Source organism: Carlito syrichta, unplaced genomic scaffold, assembly GCF_000164805.1.
Source record: "Carlito syrichta isolate Samal-C Ts95f unplaced genomic scaffold, Tarsius_syrichta-2.0.1 Scaffold303111, whole genome shotgun sequence".
Taxonomy (NCBI): Eukaryota; Metazoa; Chordata; class Mammalia; order Primates; family Tarsiidae; genus Carlito; species Carlito syrichta.
The window spans coordinates 1488973-1501722 of NW_007247207.1; the positions used below are offsets into that span (position 1 = coordinate 1488973).

General features: G+C 47.1%; 1 pseudogene; it reads left to right on the forward strand.

Moving 5' to 3' along the window:
- Positions 1–12055: 12055 nt before the first annotated feature.
- Positions 12056–12750, forward strand: part of LOC103260076 — a 7212-nt pseudogene continuing 6517 nt past the window's right edge.

Below are 12750 nucleotides of genomic sequence, written 5' to 3' on the forward strand. Positions count from 1 at the left end.
GGGGGGGGGGTGGAGGGAGGATCACTCCAATTCTTGGAGAAGAGACCAGGGAAAGCTCGCAGCCTCTGGGTCGCGGGTGGGAAAGCCGGCTGGAGATACGGAGCAAGGGCAAATTCGGTGTTTCTGTTTTGTTTTGTTTTGTTTCCCAAGCAGTCCCGCCGCACTTTTGTCTGCCGAAGGCAGGGACCCTGGGCTCTCACAGGAGAAGTCTTGGGGCGAGGGGTTCCACTCCACCACCCCCTTCCAGTCTGGCAGGGTTTGGCCACTTGCTTGATCTTCTTCCCTACTCCCGCCATTACACCCGCAGGTTCCGCCCTCTGTGCGTTGGCAATCCCTCCACTCGAGTTCCTTAAAGAGATTCTGCCCGATAAAGAAAAAGGCAATTCGGTGCTCAGACCCAACAATGTTACCCGGGACCGTGGAGGAGGAGGCGGGAGGTGTGCAGGGAACTCAAACGACACTGAGTCCGCTCAAAGTTGCCTGTTCTGGCTTTTCCACCCAGCGATGAAAGCCTGGCGCCGGAGGTCCGGCGCTGGCGCATCCCCGCCCTACAAGACTGGCCCACCCGCCCTTGGATCTTGGGCACCCTTGGCCCGCGAGCCTCCCTGGGAGGCAGAAAGTCGTGCTGCACACTCTGAGCCTCTCTTCTGGGCGCGCTGCCCGGCACCCCCGATCCCTCCCGGGCACTCAGCCCTGGGGACTGTGGCCTGCGGAGAAACCCCGTCCCACTGCGAGTCGCACTAATGGAGTCGAGAGGTGCGTGCGACAGGGGCCGGCGAGCACCACCCTCCTGGCTTTAGCCTCCTGGAGCACCGCCCTCTTCCCTACTGTTTCGCTCCTGCTGGAGCCAGGCACAGTCCGACGTCCTGCATTCTCCTGTTCAATCATTCATTCTCCCTCTGAAAGATTTCGTTACCGGCAGACGCTCCCTTGCTCATGGGTCATCTCCTGGGCCGGAGGCCCCCCGCAAACCTTGCGGATAAGCTATTTTATTTTGCTCCCTCTTCTCCCACTGAATGGCCGGCCTGTCTTCAGGTTTCGCCCGAGTGGATCACAGTGCCGGCACACTTGGCCTTTCATTCATTCCACACATACTGAGCTTCCATTGCCTGCCGTTCCACGTTCTGGCGCTACACCCCTGAACCAAGCAGACCAAAGTTTCCCGCCTGGCGGAGATGACAGTCCAGAAAATAACCGTGTGTGTGTGTGTGTGTGTGTGTGTGTGTGTGTGTGTGTGTGTGTGTGTGTGTGTGTGTGTGTGTGTGTGTGTGTGTCCTACCAGGAGGTGAGTTGTAAAACTGAGACTATGCTCCAGATGCTTAAGGACCACGGGGTAGGAGCAGGCATGGAAGGTTGGAGGGGTTTATATTTCAGCTTGATAGGTCTGGGCAGGTGCTGTAGAGGTTGCTTCTTGCAGAGAAGAGAGGGTAAGGAAGGAGTGTTTGCTGAAGGAAGGGCAAGGAGGAAGAAAGGAGTGAAGCAACCGTAAACATGCACTACACTATAGTGAATGTCTACTGGAGAAGGAGAGAGCAGTCTGAAATCCTGGTATAGTCAGACAGGGCTTGGGCAGCAAAACCTGCAGTTACGCTTCACAGGAGAGAGGTAGATCTTGAGTCTTCTTGGGGTCCAACATCTCTTTGGGCATTTCCCATTGTCTTCTTTGGGAAGACATTTTGAATGGGCTATGAGAGGGATTGCAGGGGGACTGAACCTCCCCAGGAACAGGCTGAGGCTTCCCAAGGCTCTGTCCCTCTCTCTACCCCAGATGTAGGGCAGATGTCACTGTGGATGTGCCAGAGGCTTGGGACTCCTGGCTTTCCTCCATTCCAGTGATAGTGACCCAGAAATGCGGGATGGGCTTGAACCTCTTCACCTTGTCCACTTAGTCTGAAAATTGCATTTTTATTTGCAGAAAACGAAAGCTCACTTTCTTGTCCAAACTCTCCACTCTGCTGGATCGGTCACTCCCATTTCCCAGCAAGGAGGAAACTCCCTGTAGGACAGGGGAGACGTCAGGAGAGTCAGAAGTGTCCTGCTGCACATGATGAGGGCAGGTCTGTGCATTCCTCCTGGGTGTTTTCCTGCAACCACTACCTGGGGTAGAGTAGGGAACTGGAAGACCCCTCTCCCAGAACATCCACAGGATCCTTAAGGACCAGTCATCTCTCCTTGGCTGGTGGTTTTGGGAGGTACATGGAAAAGAAACCAGCCAGGCCGTTCTGGAAGAGATCTGCTCACAAGGCTTCACAAAGATATACACAGTCTTTGAACATACTTCTGAAAGCCCTGGAAGTTTGGGACTGAAGAATATTAAGATGGAATGGAGACAAGAGTGCGTGGCCCTGCAGTGGGGGTTTGAGAAGAGGCCTTAGACCACTCTGAGCAGTGTACAGAAATGCTGCATGGCCAGAGGGAGATGTTCTAACCACAAGAACTGTTGGCAAAGCAAAACCTCAGGATACCTTGGAGCTGCGGGGGGCTGGGGGTGGGGGAGGGCAAAACAAAACCTGGTGCCTGTAGTGGCAGTGAGAAGGCCCATGTTGAAAGGAAGTCTCCATAGCCAAGTTTTCTACAAAGAGGTTCTCGCATCTAGCAGGTAGCTCTGTCACAAGGGGGACATGAGGGCCACTCCTGTAATACAAATGATCATCTCTGGTCCCTCAGAATAAGGTCATGGGGGTTGGGGAGGCTTCTGCACCCCTCTTCTGCTTGGCAAAGAAGCTTCCATTTCAGAAGAGCAAACAGTGTGATGTCACAGGTGGAAGGTGACCCAGGAGGGCAGGAGCCAGATCCTGGGGCTTTCAGGAGCAGAGTGGCAGGTCACCCTGGGAGGGAGAAATCAAAGAAACTTTCCAAACTCAAAAAGCAGGAGTATATGCTCAGAAAGGATGGTTTTGGAAACATAACCAAAAGAAAACTCTTGAAGAGAGTGTTGCTCCAAACGGAAAAAAACGGAGGAGGGAGGGGAGCCACCAAATAGTAAATACTGTGACTTAAATATATCTGATAACATGAATCCTAACTGACGTTCCTCACAGAATCGAGGTGGGTTTGTACTAGGCAATGAAAAATGCATATTTCTGATTTGAAGGACACATTTGCACTGGAAGAAGTAATCAGAATCTCCATTTCACTCTTCCAGAATGGGGGAGATACTGTACAGGATATCGCAGGTTGAGGTGAGGAAAAGAATTTAGAAAGGAAAACAAGGTAGTCGTGATCCTACCATGTGCTGGACACATTGCATAAGCCCTTCCACAGTATGCCCTTGAGAATAATTCAATTTGGTTTGCTCCCAAAGTTTTAACATTCATTTGTTCGAAATAGTTTGGGCTTTGCCTGCTCATACATTGCAGAAGTGCAGAATGATCCATGAGAGAGTGGCTGTGAATCAAATCAACACGTGGAACAACCCATTTTAAAGCTGAAGTCCAGTATGCGTGACAGAGTGAAATGCCAACTCAAAAAATAAATAAATGAATAAAGTTGAAGCTGTGGAAGTGCCAGGGCAGGAGGCTCGGGGGAGAGGATGCTGGAAGCACTGCAAGCTACTCATCTGCTGTTCTTCTGTCCTGGCCCTGCCCTGAGAATCAGACACTCTCCAGGTGATGTCTCTGAGGGTGTGTTCAGTGTCTTGTGGTTGGTGGCCTGAGAGATCAGAGGGTCTGATGTTCCTTAACCCTGCAAAATGGGTTCCCCAGGCACATAATTTATCTTTTGGAGGACAGGGGACTCTGTACATGCTAACAACGGTACTTAATGACAGTGGTGAATTACAATAGCATTACATTTATGGAGCACTAAGAATGTGATGGCATTGTTCTCAGTACCTTGGGAAGATTCATGTACTCACTCCCCCAAACAACTAGGTTCTATCTAGTTGAAAAGAAGTTACAGAGAGGTTAATTAACCTGCACAAGGTCACACAGCTAGGAAGACACCATGCTAGGGTCTAAATTCAGGAAAAGGGGGATGTTGTCAGTCCCGTTCCATTAGAACACCCTAGACTTCTGCCACTTTGATCAGCTCTAGAAGGGATAAGATCTGGAAACTACCTAAATACTTCCTTCCTCTGTCATTTTCTGTGTGCCGGTGGTAAATAAATTTCAACACAATTTCTCTTTAACGCCTTTGAGAGGCACCTACCTTACTTATTTCGATTGGAAAAAATTTCGAAATTTACTACACCTCAGTTTCCTTTTAAAGTATATCCAATGCTATAACCTGACTTTATTTATTTATTTATATTTTCAAACATCTAGGTGACTGGAAAAAGACTACAAATACCTAAGGGTAAAAGATGGCTATAACCTGACTTCAAATTCTTTTACTTATTTTAAACAACTCCGCCCTTTTTTTCTCCCAGAGATTATTTCCACGCAAAAAGGAATCCGAGGCACTTAGCTTCACCCTCCCGCCCCTAGCTCAGGCGGGACCCATGGCAGGCCGAACACGGATATTTGCACAAATGATCCGGATCTTCTTGCCTTCCTGCTGTCGCCGACCAGCTCTGCGTGTGGAACACGACATCTTGGGGGCGTTTGGAGGTCCTTTCTCCTGGGCTCCGAGCCCCGCGGCGAACCTCGCCTTCCACCCAACCGCCGCGGCGCCTCAGGTTGCGTAGACGTCGCGGAAGGTCCAGGTTAAGGACCGCGTGCCTGCGGAGACCCCGAGCAGCTGGGCTTGGGCCCCTTCTGGGAACTGGGAGGAATTGACAAATAGACCCCTGGAGACTCCTAGGGTGTCCCCTCCTTCGTGTCCCTGTCACGCTGACCTGTCCTCGTCCCCGGACCACGAGAGGGTGTGTCCAGACACGCTGTGCACCTTTGGAAGCCGAAGGGAAAACGGAGGACCCTCGGTGGGGGTGAGGGGCGGGTTTTCGAGAGCCGGCCCTGGGGCCGGGTTCGCGAACCGGTGCAGGGGGCCAAAATCGCAGGACAAACGCGGAATGAACCAAGGCAACGCCCACCTCGCGCCACAGCCGCAGCCACCGGACTCAGCGTCTTTTTTCTCAACCCGTCTATTCCGGGCATCTCCGCTATTTTAAGAATAGATGCGGCCGGGAGCGGTGGTTGACGCCAGAAATTCCAACACTTTGAGAGGCAGAGGCGGGAGGATTGCTTGAGCCCAAGAGTTCTAGAACAACCTCTACAAAAAAAATCAAAAAACTAGACGGGCTTGGTGGCGCGCGCCTGTAGTCTCAGCTACTCGGGAGGCCGAAAAGGAAGGATCGCCTGAGCACAGGAAGTCTAGGCTGCGGTGAACCAGGTCGTGCCCCTGCACTCCAGTCTGGATGACAGAGTGAGATTCCAACTTAAAAAAAAAAAAAAAAATGCCAACACGGAATTTTCAGGTAGCTTGGGGAGCGGCCCGCGAGTCATCCAGGAATACATTATACATTATCCGGTTGTAAATTACACACCCTTCAGACTCTGAAATTGGGGACCTCATCGAATTCGCAGAGGTAAGACCGAACACCAGGTTCCTTAAGAAAAGAATAATAAACAAATAAGCCAAACCAACTAAGCGGAGATGTTCAAAACAGCGTCAGCTGGTTTCCTCCACGCGCGACAAGCGGGCCATGGCAGCGTCATTGTGTCTTCGATGTCTCCCTTAGCCCTGTCCGGCCTCTTCTGATCTCCAGCCATGGGTCACGGGGTTGGGAACCCGACAGAGGACTGCCAGGGGAACCCCAGCCGAGCGGGGTTGATGCCTTGGGTTCTTTCCAGTCAGCTCTAGGCTGCTGGACCCTCCCGCCGACCGAGAGCCGCCCCCCGTCCCGGTCGTGGTGACTCCCCCCAGGCCCGCCGTCCTCGTCCCGCGCGCCCCGCCCGTCTCCGGAGAGTCCCTGCGCTCCGCCGGGAGCCGCCGCGGGCGTCCGCCCCCAAACGCGGAGAGATCGGGCCGATCCCCCGCCTCCCACCCACCGCGGGAAGCTGGTCTCTGCGCAGATCCATTCACACCTGCGTCCTAGGGCGTGGAATTCATTTGCACTCTGCTCCCTGCTCGGAACGGCCTTTTAAACAGCTCTGCAGGCGGGTATTTAAGCGCAGGGCTCCGCGCCCTAGATTCTGCTCGCACGTCGGCACCTGTCGGCGACCAGCAGGACAGCCGAGGTTCCCCCTTCAGCTGTCACTGGCGATGACACCCACAGCTGTCACTGGGGATGTTTTGTTAATTTAACCTCGAGACTTTCTTGATTATCCACATAATCCGTCCTCAAATCCCTCGGTGTCACCGAATTTTGATGACCCACGGGACCTGGAAAGCACATGCCCCTTGGGCGGGGGCAGGGGAAGCCCACAGAAAGGCCTTGTGGCCGGGAAGGAGCTGTCGCCATCCGCCCGCATGAGCAAAGACGACAGCCAAAGGCGGATGCAAATATTTACTTAAATTTCCTAGGAACGCAAAGGTAATGGTGATTTAAGTTACGGTCACTTCCAAAATCCAGGCATTGCCCTCATGATCTCGCAGTCAGTTGATAAGAAAAGGCACCCAGCGGCGTTTAATTCATTAAGGTGAGATAAGAGGGGCAGTCGCGTTTCAATAAACATGTGAAATACAATGATCCTCAAATCTGACTGCACAGTAGACTCACCTGGGTCCCTTTAAAAAAAAATAAGCCTGAGCCGGGCTCGGTGGCTCAGCCTGTAATCCCGCGCCTTTGGGAGGCTGAGGTGAGTGGATTGCCTGAGCCCGCGGGTTCGAGACCCGCCTGGGCAGCGAGACATCATCTCTATAATAAATCAAAAAATCAGCCAGGCGTGGTAGCGCATGCCTGTAATTCCAGCTACTTGGAAGGCTGAGGCGGAAGGATCGCCGGAGCCCAGCAGGCGAGATTGTGGTGGCCGGGAGCGGCCACTGCACTCCAGTCTGGGCGACAGAGTGAGACTCCAACTCAAAAAAAAAAAAAAAAAAAAAAATTAGCCTGTACGGCGATCGCTGGAGTCCAGCGGGTCGAGGCTGCGGTGGCTGTGAGCGTGCCGCTGCACTCCAGCCTGGGCGACAGAGTGAGATTCCAACTCAAAAAAAATACCCATGCATCTCCTTCTCCCCGACCCTGACCTATTAGTTGTAGGTCTCTGGGGCCAAGACTGGTTTTTTGGTTGTTTGTTTGTAGCTCTCCAAGTAATTCTAACTCCAAACCAGGGTGGCAAACTTCCGCTAAGGTTCACATCAGGAAGTAAATTTACTGTGTGTGGTTTTAATAAGAAATGGGCCTCTAGGGACAAATCACTTGCCTTTCAGAGCTTGACATTCCAACTTTTCCCCCAAGCAATAAGTACCTAATCCTCACAGGAAGTTAATCCTGTCCCCAAACTAGGCATTAGATACAACTTGCTCTCTACTTTTCAGGTTTGACTGATTAATTTTTTAAAATTTTAAATGCACACTCATTCGAGATACAAATGTGCTACTTGCATGCCATGGATAATACTTATTTTTGTGCTGGAAGATAGCTGAGTGGACCCATATATTATCATGGTTCTGGAAATCATAGCTGTTTAAATAGATTCATTCTTTTCTTGCAACAATTGAGCACATTCTCTTCTGTTTATTTTGTGTTGTGTCTTGTAACATTAGACGCCAGGGGAAATTTTTAAAAAATATACTTCTCTACCCTCGTTCTCCCCACTTTTGATATCCCCCACTCAACCCCATGGAGATGTGGTATTTCTAAACCAAAGATAATCCAATTTTACATGCAAAGACAACTTTTTTTCTAAAGGAAGTGTGCACATTCTTCCTCAGCTCCTAGGAATATTCTTGGAAATTGAACATTAAATGCTCTTACCTCTTCAGATACATTTTATATCAAGAATGATTTTGAACTTATCACAGAACTTGCTTTTCTTTGGCATATTTTAGTTTGCATAAGAGAACAGAAGCCATGGAGTCAAAATTGATTAAAGACGCTGATGGTAGATATTACTCAGCTGATCTTATATGGATAATCAAAAGAGAGCTAGCAAAGGACAGGTAAAATCTCTGACAATTTTTCTATTCACATAACTTCAAACTAATATCTGACTTCGGTTATTTCTAATACTCAGTTCAGAAATAGTTGCTATAGTAAATATTAGCTGTTTCCCAAGCAAACTCACACTCTAACTTGTACAACAAAAACATATTATTTCAAAGGAGGAAATGCAAATGAATATTTAGCAAGGATGCAGTTCATTGCCCATAACATGAATTTAATCATCTTTGTATGACAAATATAAGCTAATAAAAATTGAATGATTAGCGAGGGTACAAATTGGATTATAGAATAACTGGAGAATTGCTTAGTTATTGAGATAATAAAAATTGGCAAAGCTATTAAGATCATTTGTTAAAATGGAAAAAGACAGAAGAGTTAATAAAACAGAGAGTAACAAATAATCAGAAATTTAATAGACCTTGTTCTCAAGTTTCTGGAAATTTCCACTGCAATGTATTCTTTTCCCAATTTCACAGGTGCTGCTAGCTTTGGAGTGGAAGGTGCAGACATGTTCACAAAAGTACTTTAAAATGTCATCATTCAGAAGTGACTGGAAACGGAGACTTTTGGTGTCCCTAGTGGTTCCTGTCCCTGAATATAATGCAGTAAGAGTTCCACTGTTGTAGTGCTGATTTTTCTCACAATTTGAAGTGCTTTCCACAGGTATGTGTTGCTCAGCCTGTAATCCCGCACCTTTGGGAGGCTGAGGTGAGTGGATCACCTGAGCCTGTGGGTTCGAGACCCGCCTGGGCAGCGAGACCTCATCTCTACAATAAATGAAAAAATTAGCCGGGCATGGCAGCGCATGCCTGTAGTTCCAGCTACTTGGAAGGCTGAGGTGGAAGGATCGCTGGAGCCCAGCAGGTCGAGGCTGTGGTGACCGGGAGCGGCCACTGCACTCCAGTCTGGGTGACAGAGTGAGACTCCAACTCAAAAAAATAAAAATAAAAATTCCTATGAGGCAGAGAAAGTAACTATTGACTGAGGTTTCCTAGTGTCCCACGAGCTATTGAGAGTGAGGTGAGCCAAGTCACTTAACAGCCATTCCAGGGTGTCCCTTCAGCAGACTTGCCAGAGTGTTTATCAGCCACTCACTGTGTGACCAGAACTGGTTAAGATTTTGTGGATCAAATTGATGATCAGACAGACAGGTTCCTGTTTACGTCTTTACATTCTGGTTTCAGGATTCTGATGAAAAATAAAACAAATAAATAAGACCACTGCAAACAGTTATAATAACACAATATAGAAAATAAAGCATTAAGAAAAACTGGGACAGATACCTAGTGGGACAGAGTGATCAGGGAGTACCTCTCTGGGGAGGGAATATTAGACTCTTGGGGACCAGAATGAAAACAAGGCAAGGCTATAAGTCTACATAGAGTTTCTGCATCCAAAGCATTTTCACAAATTTACCCTCTTATGTGTGCAAATCCTCATATCAACCCCATGAGTTAGGCAGGACTGATACTTCCCCTCCTCCCATTTTATAGATGAGTAGCGTGAAACTCAAAAAGGTTAAATGATTTCTAAAAGTCTTTCCAAGTAAAGGAAGAACCAGTATTTAGTCTTATACCTCCTGGCTGCAAACTGGTCATTTTGGTGTTGTTTGGATGTGTCTGTTGTTCAGGCATGTTATTCAAATCACGTTACAATCAGAGGACAAGTGTTTAATCCATTACCTGCATCAAGCATTTTTTCCCCCTGAACTTTAGATGCTATGCAAGCATGATGACAGCTCTGACTGTAGCTACAGAGCCTAAGCAGCATCTGAGCCATGGGGACCTGTGGTCCTGAGCAGGTATGCAGACCAGACCATATCTGGTTTTTCATACTGTCTCTAGAGATTGGTAGTTCTCATTTATGAGCTGGGAATATTTCCAGAATTAAATCAGGTTCTTCCAAGAAAATGAGAATTGTCATGGGAAGAGAGAAAAATATTCCATTGTCACCAGGAGCCCTCCAGACAACTCACTTGTTATTTCAACAATCACTTCCTAAACTTCTGCTTTGTTTAAGGTGCTGGTTCACCAGTTCTTTTCACAGGAAGTAAAAGTGACTAAGTCAAATCTACAGAATGAGGAGGAGAGACATGTGAATGCCAGAAACAACTAGAAACCAGGCAAATATTTTCCATCACATCCTGATACTTAGTTCCTGGTAGCAAAATAGGAAATTAACAATAAAGCAAGATTAGCCAAAGGGGGGGGGATCTCTCCATATTTAGGTACTAAGCTACTAACTGTAGTACCTTTTTATTTAAAAATATTTAGACTCATATTTTCATTGCAAGAAATTTATATGTTTAACCTAGGAAAGAAGCAAAATGTGGCTTTTGATGTGATTGTGGTTATTCAAAGATGTATATCTCACTTATGAGGATTAACCCAGGATACATTATGGGAGTACTTCTATGAAACACAAATAAACTCTAAGAAACAAGCAGGTTCCCAAAGTAAATTTAGACAGACTTCCAGGTTAGCAGTTTAAGGAAGTGAAATAAAACTCATGTGTGTACTCATTTACACATGGTTATATCCAGAAAACCAAGCTGTTACTAGTATGCATATATTATAAATGATATGTATTCACACTTGTAAATAATACACACATATATACATGTGTAGATGCACTTGTGCAATGAAAGTTGTGAATGCAAACAGGATTTTAGCACTGAAGATAAACAAAGTGTGACTAAAAGGTAAAAAGTGAAAATAGAAGTAACATAAGGCATTGGGGTATAAATAAATTAAAACTAATCTCTGAAAAGTGATTGTTAGTAATAGAAACCTAAAAACATTTCACAGAAACCAAGAGCAAAGTCCAACAATAGAGTTGAGTTTTAGTCGATGGCGTAGTAGTAAATGAGTAAGCTGCTCCTTCCTTCAGAATTTAACAAATCTCATGGGGCCTTGAAGAGTCCCATTAAACCCTAGCAATAATTTCATGAAATGCCCATTTTAGCAATGTACATGCCCATATGTACAAGTTCCTTCTCTCTCAGTCCCATTCAAAATGTGAATTTTGGATTTAGACGGGGCCATAGATTTAAGAAAAAGAAGTGACACCCAAATAACTTGGAGCAATTTCATCATGAAATAAATGCAACAAAAATGGGTTTCTCTATAAACATTTCTTAATTTTATTATTAAGACAATGCAGACATAAAACACATCATATTGTGGTTCCTAAATTGCAGCCATACCACTTATCAAAGGCCAATAAATTACTTTACTCCTACAATAGATACAAATGCTCCATTCAAATTCAGTTAATAGATGTGTCAGAATATCATGCAGACAGCTTGCATAAATACATGAGGAATAATAGCATACCCTCAGCAGCTTCTGTAATTTTTAAGCACGAAAACTCGGTCTTATTCCAAATTTCAAAAGATGGAATAAAGAATGTTTTCATATAAAACACATTTGGAACAGTTTTTTTCTTAAAAAAGTTATCTTCCCTTCTTGCAACACACACTCAAATTTCAACTTTTTTGTTACAAAATCAGATAGATTTGTATTCTTTTTCGTCTCATATGACCATATGTGAACATTTCAGTGATTCCAACAATATCAAACAGCTAGATTCAAAATAATGTTTTCCTGATAACTGTATATATATATATATCTTTGTAGTCAAAGGCAGAAAGATTTGTCAGTCAGTTGAATTTCATCTTTGGGCACTATTATATTTTATCAGATAATTGAAAGTCATTAGTTATTTCACAGTATAAAATCTTGAATCAATTACCAACACGCCTTTATTTTCTGCTCCTAATTTTGAAATGTATTTGGACTGCAGGATTGGGAGAAAAGTCAGTGCTTATCAAACAATTTTTCTGGAAATTTTAATGCACAAAAATTTCCAGATTTATATCTTCGAAAATAAATTATTTTTAAATGAAATTAAGAAAAAGGAGGAGAAAGGGGAGACATCTACAGTTAATAGTCTGCGTGAATAACTTTCAGTATCTTCCAGGTGGGGGCAACAGTAAGTCAGTTTTGAGAGAAGGGAGAACAGGCTATCTAAACTCCCTGAGTCCAGTTACAGAAGATGAAATGACTTCCTGGCAGTAACACCGTGAATAAAACAACCACACAATCCTCTAGGAGATGGGACTTCTGGGCTCTGTTCCAGACAGCCGGCCGCAGGCAGCAGGATCCATCCCCATGTGCGCGCCGCCGCCTCGGCTCCGCGGCGTGGGGCCGCGGCCTCGAGCGCGCACGCGCGCTGGGCACCTGCCGGATCGCGCACAGCTGCTGGAGGTGGGTACCTCCAGCCGCCACTGTCGCCTGTGCTGTGTCGCCAGGGAGCGCACATCACTCTCAGCGCTCAGCATCTCTTCTTCTCCAGAGCTTCTGGGAAGCAGGGCAACCTGGCCCTCGCGTTTCCATCTCATTCATTATTCCACGGGGCAGTTCAAGTCCATTCACAATCGCTGCAGGCGCACATGCGCGCGCGCACCTGCACCCTTAAAGAAACTCTCAAGTTCTGGCGGCCGGAAATCCAGCCTTCGGGCCGGGCGGCGGGGATCCCGCTCCTCTTTCCAACTCTCTGCAAGCCTTTGTGCCTGGGGAGGGACGGCCGCCCACTGCGGCAAGGATGAGGGTGATGCACGAAGCGGAGGTCCATCTTTTGCAGCCCAGGCAAAAGGGACCCCCCGCCAACATCCCTGCCAGCCCGGCTTCCCTCTCTGGCCCGGAGCGAAGGAGAGGGGGCGAGAGAAGCCCCAGGCGTGGAAAACCGAGGCCCCGCCGTGG